Source organism: Bubalus kerabau, chromosome 1 (genome assembly GCF_029407905.1).
Source record: "Bubalus kerabau isolate K-KA32 ecotype Philippines breed swamp buffalo chromosome 1, PCC_UOA_SB_1v2, whole genome shotgun sequence".
Taxonomy (NCBI): Eukaryota; Metazoa; Chordata; class Mammalia; order Artiodactyla; family Bovidae; genus Bubalus; species Bubalus kerabau.
Window position 1 is genome coordinate 179172653 of NC_073624.1, and position 13534 is coordinate 179186186.

At 35.8% G+C, this 13534-nt stretch overlaps 1 pseudogene; it reads left to right on the top strand.

Moving 5' to 3' along the window:
• Nucleotides 1–7497: 7497 nt before the first annotated feature.
• On the top strand, nucleotides 7498–8456 carry LOC129624585 (olfactory receptor-like protein OLF4; annotated as a pseudogene).
• Nucleotides 8457–13534: the final 5078 nt, after the last annotated feature.

The following is a 13534-nucleotide window of genomic DNA, read 5'->3' on the forward strand; positions in this document are numbered from 1 at the left end:
CAGCAGAAAGATTCTTTACCTTCTGAGCCATCAGAGAAGCTCAATAACAACTAAATTTTATCTTAAATTAACTGTTTAGCAGCCCTGGTAAATCTGAAATATGAATCTTACCTTGTGACAAAAAATATCATATTTAAAGTTAACTGGGATTGAGATGTGGAAATATTTTGGAGGTCCTTATTCTGCCTACTACAAAATCTTTTTCAAAGGCATATCATTTTGTGTCATTCAAGAACCCTTATATAAAAGAAACCAACAGAATTTACCACAGCCTCTGGAATGAGTGAATACATTATTCCTTCAAAATTACATGCGAAGTCAGTTTTTGGTGCAGAAGAACTAAAACTGTCTACAACTGACTGTATCACAGGCTTACAGTCTTTCTACTCAAAGAGTGATCCACAGACCAGGACCACCAGCATCAAACTCATCCAAGAGTTTGCTAGATATTCAGAGTCTCTGGGCACACCAGGACCTGCTGAATCAGATTCTGCATTTATAGTAGGATTGTTGTTGACTCCCAGATAAATTGAAGTTAAAGAAGAACTTTCTGGAGTAAATTTTTCAACCTTTTACTGTTGACATTTGGGGCAGGATGATGCTATTCTAGGGGTTCTTTCCCATGGATTTTAGATATTTAGCAGCATCATTTCAGACATCATCATACATCCTAGGGGGACAGTCCTTTCTGGTTGAGAACCACTAGCCTAGAGTTTGAAAGATAGAAGCATCCTGACATGTTTATAGTCAAGGCATATCACATACTCAGATATTAACTTTGGCCAGATCACTAAACCCCTCCAAGCCTCCTTTCTGCAGTTGATAATGGAATTCTTAATGTACTTCCTTATAGATAAAACATTTATAAATATTAAACATATATAAAACATTTATAAATATTAAATCAAAAAATATGTAAAGCTAAGGCTTTAGTAAAAAAAGAAAAAAAAAGATCTAAATATATTTCAGATCACTAGCAAGTATTTTATGAAACTGAAAATGTTAGTCACTCAGTCATGTCCAACTTTATGTGACTCCATGGACTGTAGCCCACGAAGCTCTCCTCCCCACGGAATTTTTCAGGCAAGAATACTGGACTGGGTTGTCATTCCCTTCTCCAGGGGATCTTCCCAACCCAGAGATAGAACCAGGGTCTCCCATATTGCAGGTGGATTTTTTACCATCTGAGCCACCAAATATTTTATAATGTAGAACTAAATGATAGCTCAAAACTAGAGATGTAAGTATGAAATTCCTAACTGATACAGCAAAAGTGTTACGAAGACAATATATGCAGAGCCCATGTTTTATTATCAAAATAATTCAGTATCTCCCCTCCACACACACACACACACACACACACACACACACAACCCTTGCTGAAAGCGTGGAAATTTTCTGGAGATTCAGGAGTAAGTCCCTACCACAAGACAATGCTTTGAAGATACAAGAGACCTAATCCAGATGGATTCTTCAGTCTTACACGTGGAGAAAACTTGAGACAAGGAACTGGGAGATTTAGAAATCTCAAAAGGAGGCAATTTCATGGAGAAGGAGTGAAAAAAGGAAAACAAAATTGGATTCTCATGATTTCTACCATGGTCTCTTGTGAAAAGAGGATCATTAAGAAAAATTTCCTTCCTTCCAGAACAGTTTTCCACAAGGGAAATGTGTGTTTAAAGGTTGAAATACCTAGAGAGAAATGAGCAGATATAGGGCATAATAAATATCTCCACTCTATAGACTCTCGGTGTTTATAAACTTGGACTGGAAGGGACCTTTTTTTTCCTTTGTTTATTTGGAGTCCTAATTCTGGCTACAGGGCTGTAGCTTCACTCCTTCCTACTGTCTTGTCTGGGGAGAGAAACTTGGTCTCCATTATCTACCATCCAGGGAAAAATTCAGACTCCCTGTTGGAGAATGACCTCTCAGAGTTAACATCCAGGTGAGTCCAACAGCCCAGGTTACAGTGCATGAGAAGGTCAGAGACAAAGGAAGCCAATTCAACTCAGCCCAGAGAAAAGCAAAAAGCTGTGTCTCTTTGCTTGATTAATTAATTAATGTATCTAGTTTGGTTGTTACATAATATTTCACAATGTGACTGTGATACTTATACTTCTGATGTCTTTCATATTCTTTACAATTAAATTACTACTATGTCAATGCTAGAAAAAATATGTTGAGATTGTTAAATTTGAATCATGGTTCCTATAAAAGACAATCCCTCCACCCCGCTCAGGGGACACACTGAGCACTGTCCAGGGACATTTTTGTCATGCTGGAGAGAGGTGGGTGGACACCATGGATACTGTAAACATCCTTAAATGCACAGGACAGAGCACATAAAAGAGAATGATCTGGCCTAGAAAATTCACAGTGCTGAGACTGAGAATCCCTGGGATAAGAATATCTGTATTTGTAATATTTATTGCTGTCTTCAGGTTGTTTTTCAATCTTGTAATCCTTTGTGTTTCTGCCAGCAAAACTAGAGTACTGCTTTTGCCACCAGTTGAAAAGTTCCAACCTCAATCACCATGACAGTTCTTTTTACCAGGTTGATGAGTGTAAGACATTTCTTGTTTTCTTAAACTACTGCAGTTTCAGCAAAATTTACATATATTGAATATCATTATTGTTTGCTTATTATTACTGTGTGCCCATATATTACTTGCCCATTTTTCTATTACTTTCAGCATTCCAAATGATCTCTACTGATAATTCTTGCTCAGTGGAATTTTGGAGGGAATATACCTCATCATTTTTTTTTTTTTTTGATGATGCCTGAGATAGGAGACCAATTTCATATTCTTCCAGATAGACAGACATTTACTCCAGGTTTTATTTAACAACCCAACTTTTTTCTACTAAATTGAAATATAATCTGGCCATATGGTAAATGTCCATATACAATGAGGTCTAAAAAAAAAAAATTAAATACTGTTCCTCAGCTTTTCAAGAAGTATATTTTCAGAATTTTCATTCTTAGATCTTTGCCATTTTACTCTTTAATGAGAGAATCATGTTGATGTGATTAAAATTTTACTCCTCAAGGTATTATTTCAGAAATCAATCATAATTTTGTGGTGTGGTTTTATTTTTTTTTCATTTTTTTTAATTGGAGGCTAATTACTCTACAATATTATATTATGTAATTAAATATAATTATTTTAATCCCCTAGACTTGATTTTGTTTTCCTTATTTTTTTATTTTATTTATGAATTTTCTTTTCTATACTTTTTTCTATACAAATGCACACATTTTGAATCAACGAAAATGAAGAAACTATGGGGTCTCTTTTCTGGATTGTAAACCATAATGGAAAGGCCTAATACAATAAAATAAATGTATGAATCATAAATAAATCATTTAAATATATGAATTTTCACAGCCTGGAGGACTTCATGGAATATAACTTGGTAGGACTTTATGGAATATGACCTGGGAGGACTTTGCATGCTAAACAAGGAGGGTGGTGGGAATTGCCTTTTATAGGAACCATAGTTTAAATTTAACAATCTCAACATATTTTTTTCTATCATTGACCTAGTAGCAATTTAATGATAAAGAATATGAAAGACAGTCAAAATTGTAAGTAGTACAGTCACATTGTAAAATATTATGTAGCAACCAAAATAGATACATTAATTAATTACTCAAGCAAAGAAACATATGTCTAGAGAATATCCATTGGATGTGCCAAAAAAGAAATCAAAAACCAAAGCTCAATAATAGCAGAAAATAATATGACAAAGAAAAATGAGATAAGGACCAGCACACCCACTATTGCACTATATTAAACATTTGTGGTCAAATGAGCATGGATATGTACAGGAATAACAGATCAGGAGGATAAGGTAGATATCACTGTGAGGCAAGTGGAGCAATAAAGGTTCAGTCAGTGTGTGGTCCCTAGAGTCTGAGGTCACTTCAGAATCCACACTGCTGCTTATTCTCTCTGCAACCTTACTCTTCTATTGGGCTCCTCATTCATGTTGTTTACCTCACATTACCAAGATTTCCCTTTTTAAACTAGTCTTGCCTTTACTGAGATAGATTCTTGAGATTTGGACTATATATAAAATCTATGCCTTTATTTTATGGTCCAGCATGCTCGCACACAGAAACAAAGAAATACAAACATATGCACACTCTTGCATGACTGAACAAAGAGAACTATGCAACAATTTTGCATGTTATCCTTACTATGTATTTGTGATGGTCTCTGAGTTTTTCTTTTGTAACTTATTGGTACTACTCTATTTAATTCTTAATATCATAGTCTGAAACCCTAATAGGTCTCAATCTCAGAATATGGACATTTCTCTGACATATCCCCCTTACTTGCATTAGTACAATTGACCCTCTATATCTGCAGCTTCCACATCTGTTGGTTTGCCCATTTGCAAATCAAAGCTATCCAGAAAATTTCATCAAGTTCCGGAAAGGAAAATTTGAATATGCTATGCACCAGCAACTATTTACAGGACATTTCTCTGTTATTAAGTATTATAAGCAATCTAGAGATGATTTAAAATACAGTACACTCACCCGTGGTGGATTCATGTTGATGTGTGGCAGAACCAATACAATATTGTAAAGTAAAAAAAAAAATTAAAAAATACCATTCTCCCAAATCATGCCACCCTCTCCCTCTTCCACAGAGTCCAAAAGACTGTTTTATACATCTGTGTCTCTTTTGCTGTCTCGCATACAGGGTTATCGTGATGAATGGCAAAACCAATACAATATTGTGAAGTAATTAACCTCCAATTAAATAAATTTATATTTTTTAAAAATTAAAAAATAAATTTAAAAAATAAAATAAAATACAGTACACTGAGGACATATGTAGGCTATGTGCAAGACTATACTACACCATTTTATATGAGACTTGCTCATCCTCAGATTTTGGTATATGCAGGAAGCCAATGCTCCATGGATACAGAGGGACATACTTCTGTGCTTTCTTTCATCATTGTCAATTTTTCTGAAAATAATTTCTCTCACTCTTTCTTGCAATATATGTATTTATTCAGTTACCTTTCCAATCTGATATGGAAGAATGGTGAGTAAGTATAGCATTCCTATGTGCCTCTGGGCACTCACAGTCTGGTGATGGATAAAAAACATGGACATATATAAAATTTTCGAAATGATAACCCTTCTATCAAAATTAAGTGCACAAAGTGTCTTTTTTTGTGAAAATATTAAGAGGAAAATAAAGCTTCATAAAATAGATAAGTCTTGGCAGTCATAAAGTGTAGATGAAGATTTGGATATGAAAAGGAGGTGAAAATTTCCAAATAGACCTGTGGTGAGACTCCAAGAAGAGAAAAACAGGTGTGTAAAGCATTGAGCATCAAAGCTGCAGGGTCAGGTGAAGCAGTCGGTCAGGTTCAGTGTCCGCGAGATCCATGTAGATGAGGGCAGGACAGTGTGAAGGTGAAGCTGGTCGACAGGTATCAGAGACTCAGGCTTCATGTTTGAGGCTAAGGGACTTTGTCTTCATTCTCCATTGAAATGTCACAAAGGGGAGAGGAAGTTTGAGGATCAACTTTGCAATATAGAAAATTTATCTGGATCAAAGTGAATATAGGGCTAGAGGGGTGCCAGTCAGTGACAGATGGAAGAGACAACAATGAATAGAAAAAAAAAAAAAAAAAAAAAAAACTGAAATTGAGGACCAAGAAGTGAAGAAACAGAAACATTGGAGGAGTAGAAAAAATCCGCCTCATTTTAGCCTAAGTGTTAACCATTCCTTTACCAACAGGAAATATTAATCTGTCAGCTACCTTAGGATGATTGATACTGTTCTCCCCACTATTTGAATGATGATATTAACATTTTGAAAGGTTAGGTTGTCTCTCCAGCTTTAAAAAACTAAGGTGTGGTAGATTTGAAATTCAAGTCCAGATTTCCTAATTCAAAAGTTTTGCATTTTATATCATTAAGAAAAGTCTGCTCTTATGATCCTTTGTATTTCAGCAGTATCAGTTGTAATTTCTCCTTTTTCATTTTTAATATTATTTTTTTTGAGTCCTTTTGCTTTTTTTTTTGAGGAGTCCAGTAAAAGGTTTATCAATTTTATTTATCGTCTCAAACTTTTCGTTTTATTGATCTTTGCTATTGCTTGCATCAATTCTATTTTGTATTTTCTGCTCTGATCTTTATGGTTTCATTCCTTCTACCTAAGGATTTTGTTTGTTCTTCATTCTCTAGTTGCTTTAGGTGTAAGTTTAGATTGTTTATTTAAAACTTTTCTTGTTTCTTGATTTGTGATTGAATTACTATAAACTTTCCTCTTAGAACTGCTTTTGCTGCATCTTATAGGTTTTGGGTCTTTGTGTTTTTGTTGTCATTTGAATCTATGTATTTTTTTTTAATTTCCTCTTTGATTTCTTCAGTGATCTCTAGGTTATTCAGTAGCATGTTGTTTAGGTGCCATGCATTTTTCTTACAGTTCTCTTTCCTCTGATTGATATCTGATCTCATAGAGTTGTGGTCAGAAAAAGTGTTTGATATAATATTAATTTTCTTAAATTTTCCGAGGCTTGATAGATGTCATCTATCTTGGAGAATATTTCAGGTGCGCTTGAGAAGAAAGTGTATTCTGCTGCTTTGGAGTGGAAATCTCTAAATTTCTAATTTGTTGCCTATAACTGCTCACAGTAGTCTTTCATGATCCTTTGTATTTCTCTGGTATCAGTTGTAACAACACTGCTTTCATTTCTGATTTGTATTTATAAGTGTGCTGGCCATTCTGCTGCTGGTATACACTTCCACACACAACCTTGTGCATCTGTCCTATTCTTACTTGAAGTCACTGTTCAAATGTCAACTTGTTTGCCAGTCTTGCCACAACACTCATGAAAAATAGAATGCACTATTCCCTCTCACGTTCATATTTGTTTTCCATTTTGTCATATCATTCGTCCCCATTTGAAGTTGTATAGAATTTTATTATTTCCTTATATACTTTTTCTCTATCAATGAATTGCAAGGATTTGTGTGCTTCAGCATCCATTATTCATAGTCTAGTTAGTGCCTAAAATGTGGCCAGACTTGGCTGTACATTCCTTACATTCATGAAGAATTTCTCATTAAAAGTTTAAAATTCTTGTCCTGTTAGAGAAAAAGCTGATTGGGACAGAAATTCCATATCATAAGTGACACAGAATATCCCAAACCAGGACTGTGTCACAACCTAGAGTTGTGGGATGGGGAGGGAGGTGGGAGAGAGGTTCAAGAGGGAGAGGACGTAGGTATACCATGGTGATGTTTGGCAGAAATCAACACAATATTGTAAAGCAATTATCATTCAATCAAACATAAATAAATTTAATTATAAAAAACAAAGCCAGATCCATACAATGAATATCAAAATTAATGTATTGACTGAAAAGTATATACAGTAGCATTTAGAATATGTGACTAATGTAAGTTCATGTGAATATTAATCATATTTTTGCTTCTCTCCTCAGAGTCAGAGCCAGCATATGGAATCAATAAATAAAACAAGAATTTCAGAATTTTTACTTCTGGGATTTTCAGAGGAACCAGAAATACAGCCCCTCATATTTGGACTTTTTCTCTCCATGTACCTGATCACTGTGTTTGGAAACCTGCTCATCATCCTGGCTGTCAGCTCAGACCCCCACCTCCACACCCCCATGTACTTCTTCCTCTCCAACCTGTCCTTTGTAGACATATGCTTCACCTCCACCACCATCCCAAAGATGCTGTGGAACATCCAGGCACAGAACAAAGCCATAACCTATGAAGGCTGCATTATCCAGATGTATTTTTTCATACTCTTTGTATGTTTGGATGACTTCCTCCTGACTGTGATGGCCTATGACCGCTTTGTGGCCATCTGCCATCCCCTGCACTACACGGTCATCATGCACTCCCAGCTCTGTGGGCTGCTCATGCTGGTGTCCTGGGTGATGAGTGCTCTGAATTCCTTGATACAAAGTTTAATGGTATTGCAGCTGTCCTTCTGTACAGACTTAGAAATTCCCCACTTTTTCTGTGAAATTAATCAGATGGTCCAACTTGCCTGTTCTGACACATTTTTTAATGACATGTTCTTTTATTTTGCAGCTGGGATGTTTGGTTTTTTAACCCTCACTGGAATTCTTTATTCATATTCTAAGATAGTTTCCTCCATAAGAGGAATCTCATCAGCTCAAGGGAAATATAAAGCATTTTCCACCTGTGCATCTCATCTTTCAATGGTCTGCTTATTTTATTGTACAAGCTTAGGAGTGTACCTTAGCTCTGCTGCTACCCAAAGCTCACACTCAAGTGCAACAGCCTCAGTGATGTACACTGTGGTCACACCCATGCCGAACCCCTTCATCTATAGTCTGAGGAACAAAGATATAAAAAAGCTCTGGAAAGAATCATTGAAATGGCAGCTACAAAAGGTCCAACTGTTTTGGGGCTGAAGTAGTATTGTGATTTCAGAACTGAAATAAAGGGAGCCAGAAATTGATATTTTTTATCAGATTGTAGAAGGAGAATTTCCTCTTTTTCTCTGTTTCTTGGAATTTCCATTTGTATGAATTCAACTCCTCTACACAATTTATGTAACTCACTTTATTGAGCTTTATTGTGAATAATACCTTTAATTTTGATAGGGATTGCAATGGATCTGTAGAATGCTTCAGGTAGTATGAATATTTTAATAATATTAAGTCTTCTAAATCATGGACACTTGATAATCTTTTCATTTATTTGTCTTCTTCAATTTCTCTCATCAGTCTCTAACAGTTTTTAGTGTATATGTCTTTCAACTGCTTGATAAAATGTATTCCTAAATATTTATTTCTTTTGAATGTTATTAGATAAGTCCTGGGAGCTTATCTAGTATCTGTGTCATACTGCAGCTAGCAGTATGCTTATTTGACATGATTGCCTTTGAAATGAATGACTCAAAAATCAAAAACTTAATTTTAAGCACTTTTATTACAATCAAAAAAGGTTAATGGTAATGCACTTATATTGCAAATATGCTACTGTCACTTAAAATGCTTTCTTGGTTTTATGTTATGTCTAAAATGTTGTTGCTGTTGTTCAATTGCTAAGTTGTGTCCAACTCTGTGACCCCATGGACTGCAGCATGCCAGGCTTACCTGTCCTTCACTATCTTCTGGAGTTTGCTCAAACTCATGTCCATTGAGTCAGTGATGCTATCTAACCATTTCATCCTCTGTCATCCTCTTCTCCTCTGGCCAGTATCAGGGTCTTTTCCAATGAGTCAGCTCTTCATGTCAGGTGGCCAAAGTACTGGAGCTTTAACTTCAGCACAGTCCTTCCAAAGAATATTCAGGGTTGATTTCCTTTAGGGTTGACTGGTTTGATCTTCTTACTGTCCAAGGAACTCTCAAAAGTCTTCTCCAGCACCATGGTTCAAAAGCATCAATCCTTCGGCATCCAGCCTTCTTTATGGTCCAACTCTCACATCTGTACATGACTACTGGAAAAACCATAGCTTTGACTGTACCAACATAGTCACTGTAAAAATTATCAAATATATATCTCCCAGTTGTGACTACATGGAAAGATAAGTGGGATTAAATTGACCTAATAATGAAAGGTTGCTGCTACCAGACGTGAACAATGCCAGGATCCATGGCCTCCAGAGGAGTTGAATTCAGTCTGGGGCCAGAGACAAGGCTTAATTACTCAGAGGTGTTTTTTTTTTTTGTTTGTTTGTTTTTTTGTTTTGTTTGTTTTTCTGTAATAAAGTTTTATTAAAGTATAAAAGAGATGGAGAAAGTTTCTGACATAGACATCAGAAGGGGACAGAAAGTGCCCTGTTGCTAGTTTTTAGCAAGGAGTTATATACTTATAAGCAAGCTACTAACTAGAGAAAGGAAAGCCTCAAAACTGAGAGAGTTGCACTAGGCCCCTCATTTAAAACATGCATTTTGAGATAGCATTCACACAAGGTGAGTCATCCTTGTGCATCATCCTGGTCTCACCCAGAATTTTTATTTTATTTTATTCATATCAATGAAACAATTCACATGAATCTTGAAGAAGGGCAGATTTCCAAGCAAATACTTAGTTTATTAACATAGCTTAAGAAATACATTTCCATGAGAAAAACACATTGGTCAGCTCAAGGTTTGAGATGAAGTTAAGTTCTGGTGGAAACAGGTGTCTCCATGGCAACACAGGATTAGAAGAGAAAAGGAAAAAAAAAAAAACTTCCACTTGCAGTTTATTTCCTCTTGCAGCTTGGGGGTCTAGGACTTCTCTACTGAGACTACTTTCAATAAAAGCTTAGTGTCAGAGAAAACCATAAAAATGAGGAACTAAAATGTCAAACCAAGTATTTTGTTAATATGCATAATATTTCTTTATCATGCTCTACATCTATTTATTAAAGCATGAAACATGGATGACCACATTTATTGAGATGAAGGATTGGCTTCTGTATTTTATGTTTTATTACTGAATTATCTTCCTGTTTCTGCTTGAACTGTTAATGCTACCTACAAATATAATATCTCCTATTGTTCTACAAAAATCTCCCATTTCCTGAGATTTGTCATAAATACAAAACGGATGGTGGATGAACAATATCAGTTCATCCATTTCCCATCTTCTTCATGCTCAGGAGTCTCTTCATTCTTCATGATCAGAGGATGATCTGCAAGACAGCTTGATATCTTGTGCAGTCGTGTGATTCAGGGCCACCAGTGTTTCTGCACAAACATGCATATCTGTCCCCCTCTCCTTGTGACCTAGAAGGTAATCTCAAGGTAGTCACTTGTTACTACAGTTGTCTGAAATAAATTGAATAACAGAATGACCATGGATGTTCTCTTCAAATGACAGAACATATGCCAAAAATTAAACGCTTCAAGTTATAATTGCCCTCAGCTCTGTTTATTTGAATTATTTTATCAGTTAATAATCCTGCATAACAAGCTATTTTATGTCAAATTGGATACCTTATTACCTTTACTGTTAGATGAATTTATTTGCTAGGGAGTTGTACTGACTTATTTGTGCTCCTTATAAAGGTGTAGTCAGTTGTCAGTCTCTATATTACATTTCTAAGCCTCATCCATGATGTTAGTAAGTCTGTGGTGCTTTTCTGTCTTCAATCAATGTATGATGAGCTTTCTGTGTTTCTGTATCTAAGGTAAACTTCTATTTGCAAAAAAAAAAAAAAAAGAGAGTTTATCATGTGAATTACTTACATTTAATAACTGTTTCTACATCCCTAAATGAGGCTTGGCTTTATTCCCATTTAGAAGACATTTCTTCCTCCCTGTTAAGGGAGAAACTACTGCCTATGTTCTAGACCAGCCCCTAGCCACGCACCACTAGAGTTTTTTCCATTTAATTAAATTATCAGAGTATAATTACACCCCATAAAATGTATATTTAAAGTGTACAATTTGGTGAATTAAAGGACTTACACAAAAACTAAGAGAACACATTGCATATTTCCATTTATGTGTAATTTGACAGTGCACATAGCTTTATTTTTTTTTTTTTTTTAATTTTATTTTATTTTTAAACTTTACATAACTGTATTAGATTTGCCAAATATCAAAATGTATCCGCCACAGGTATACATGTGTTCCCCATCCTGAACCCTCCTCCCTCCTCCCTCCCCATTCCATCCCTCTGGGTCGTCCCAGTGCACCAGCCCCAAGCATCCAGTATCGTGCACATAGCTTTAAATGCTTTGTTATATAATCGTGAAAATTTTAAGCTTCCTGAGGCTCAATTCCTTATTTATAAATTCAATTTGGAATATTAAATATAACTTCATATGGATGCTCTGAGAAATAAATGAAACATGTGGAAATTCATTTTTATGCAAAGAAAACGTTTCAAAGGTAATGTGACAGTGTGTGTGTTTGCATACATCTTTCTTTAAAATAAGCACAATCATACAAATACATATAAACACAAAAACACAATTATGATTCCATCTTTTATGTTGAAAAGAAGCTTGATAGAAAGTTGGAGAGAACAGAAATGAAAGTAATGAATATTTAAATTAACATGATTTTAAAAATATTGATATATAGGCAAAAAATTTAAAGTAAAATGGGTGATTCCATTTTCATAATGAATTACTTTTCCTTTCTTAAGTTCACATGTCATCATAGACAACATTTAGATTTATGGAATGAGGAATTCACTAATGGCCAGAATATCTTCATATTTGTTTCTCCTTGGTGTGAGTTTTTATCATAAAATGTTCTTATTACTCACAGTAGGCCAAGTAATGAATGGAAAGTCAATAGGGAACACAGTACACCCGTGGCTGGTTCACATGAATGTATGGCAAAAACCACACAGTGTTGTAAAGTAATTAGCCTCCGATTAAAATAAATTTTAAAAAAAATTAGAGTCTTCCCAAATAGCCCTAGTGGCAAAGAATCTGCCTGTCAATGTAGGAGGTACAAGAGACTTGAGTATGATCCCTGGGTTGGGAAGATACTCTGGAGGAGGAAATGGCAATCCACTCCAGTATTCTTGCCTGGAGAGTTCCATGGACAGAGGAACCTGGCAGGCTACAGCCCATGGGTCGCAGAATCAGACACAACTGAGCATACATACATTGCAACTACATTATATAGAATAAATGTTTATAACAGTTTCCTATTGCTATCATATAAAAAAAAATCCAACTTCAGTTTCCCAGAAAAAACAAACAAACAAACAAAATAAATAAATAAATGCTTTTACAGTTCTAGATGTCAGAAGTTCCATTACTCCCAGGGACTAATGTCAAATTCTGGGGTTGTGGTTCAAGGTGGCAGAATAGGAAGATCCTACACTCACTCACCTCAATCCACAGATGCACCAAATCTCCAATTATGTATGAGTCAATTTTTTCTGAAGTAAACCTGAAAACTATGTGAACATCTTCTCCATAACAAAGCTAATAAGCTTCATCAAGATCGTAGGAGAAGCAGAGAAGTCGTCTCTTCAAAAACCCCACCCCTGCCACTGGTGACCTACAGGTGGGCAGGATCTCATGTTTACAGATATTTTCCTTGATGGACAATGGGTTTATACCTGACATCGAGCATGCCCATTCTTGGGACCTACACCAAAAGATCTCAAGTCACCAAAAAGCATGGCATTGGAAATCAGTGGTGCTTCTTTCCAGGAAACCCCAAAGTCAGTATGGAAGGGAAAGTGTTCTTACACAGCTCATGTGCAGATTCACTTACCCCAGGAGCAGCATAAAAGCAGCAGTTTTAAAAAGCACCTAGAAAATATATAAAGAAGATTCATTAGTTAATTAAGGCTTCTGCTTAGGGTGCAGGGACTTATTGATATTTTCTCTGAGAACAGGGACATTGGAAGTGATCATTTTTTGCTCTCAATCCACCTTGTTAGTGTTGTCATTAGTGTGTGTGCCACTATTACACGAGCTCAATCTTCCAAGTGTCCACAAGATGCCCAACAACCATGTGTTCCCTTCCCCTCTTGAGGCCAACAAGCTCTCTGGGAACTTGCATTCTCCTTGCCACATGGAAGTGGAGG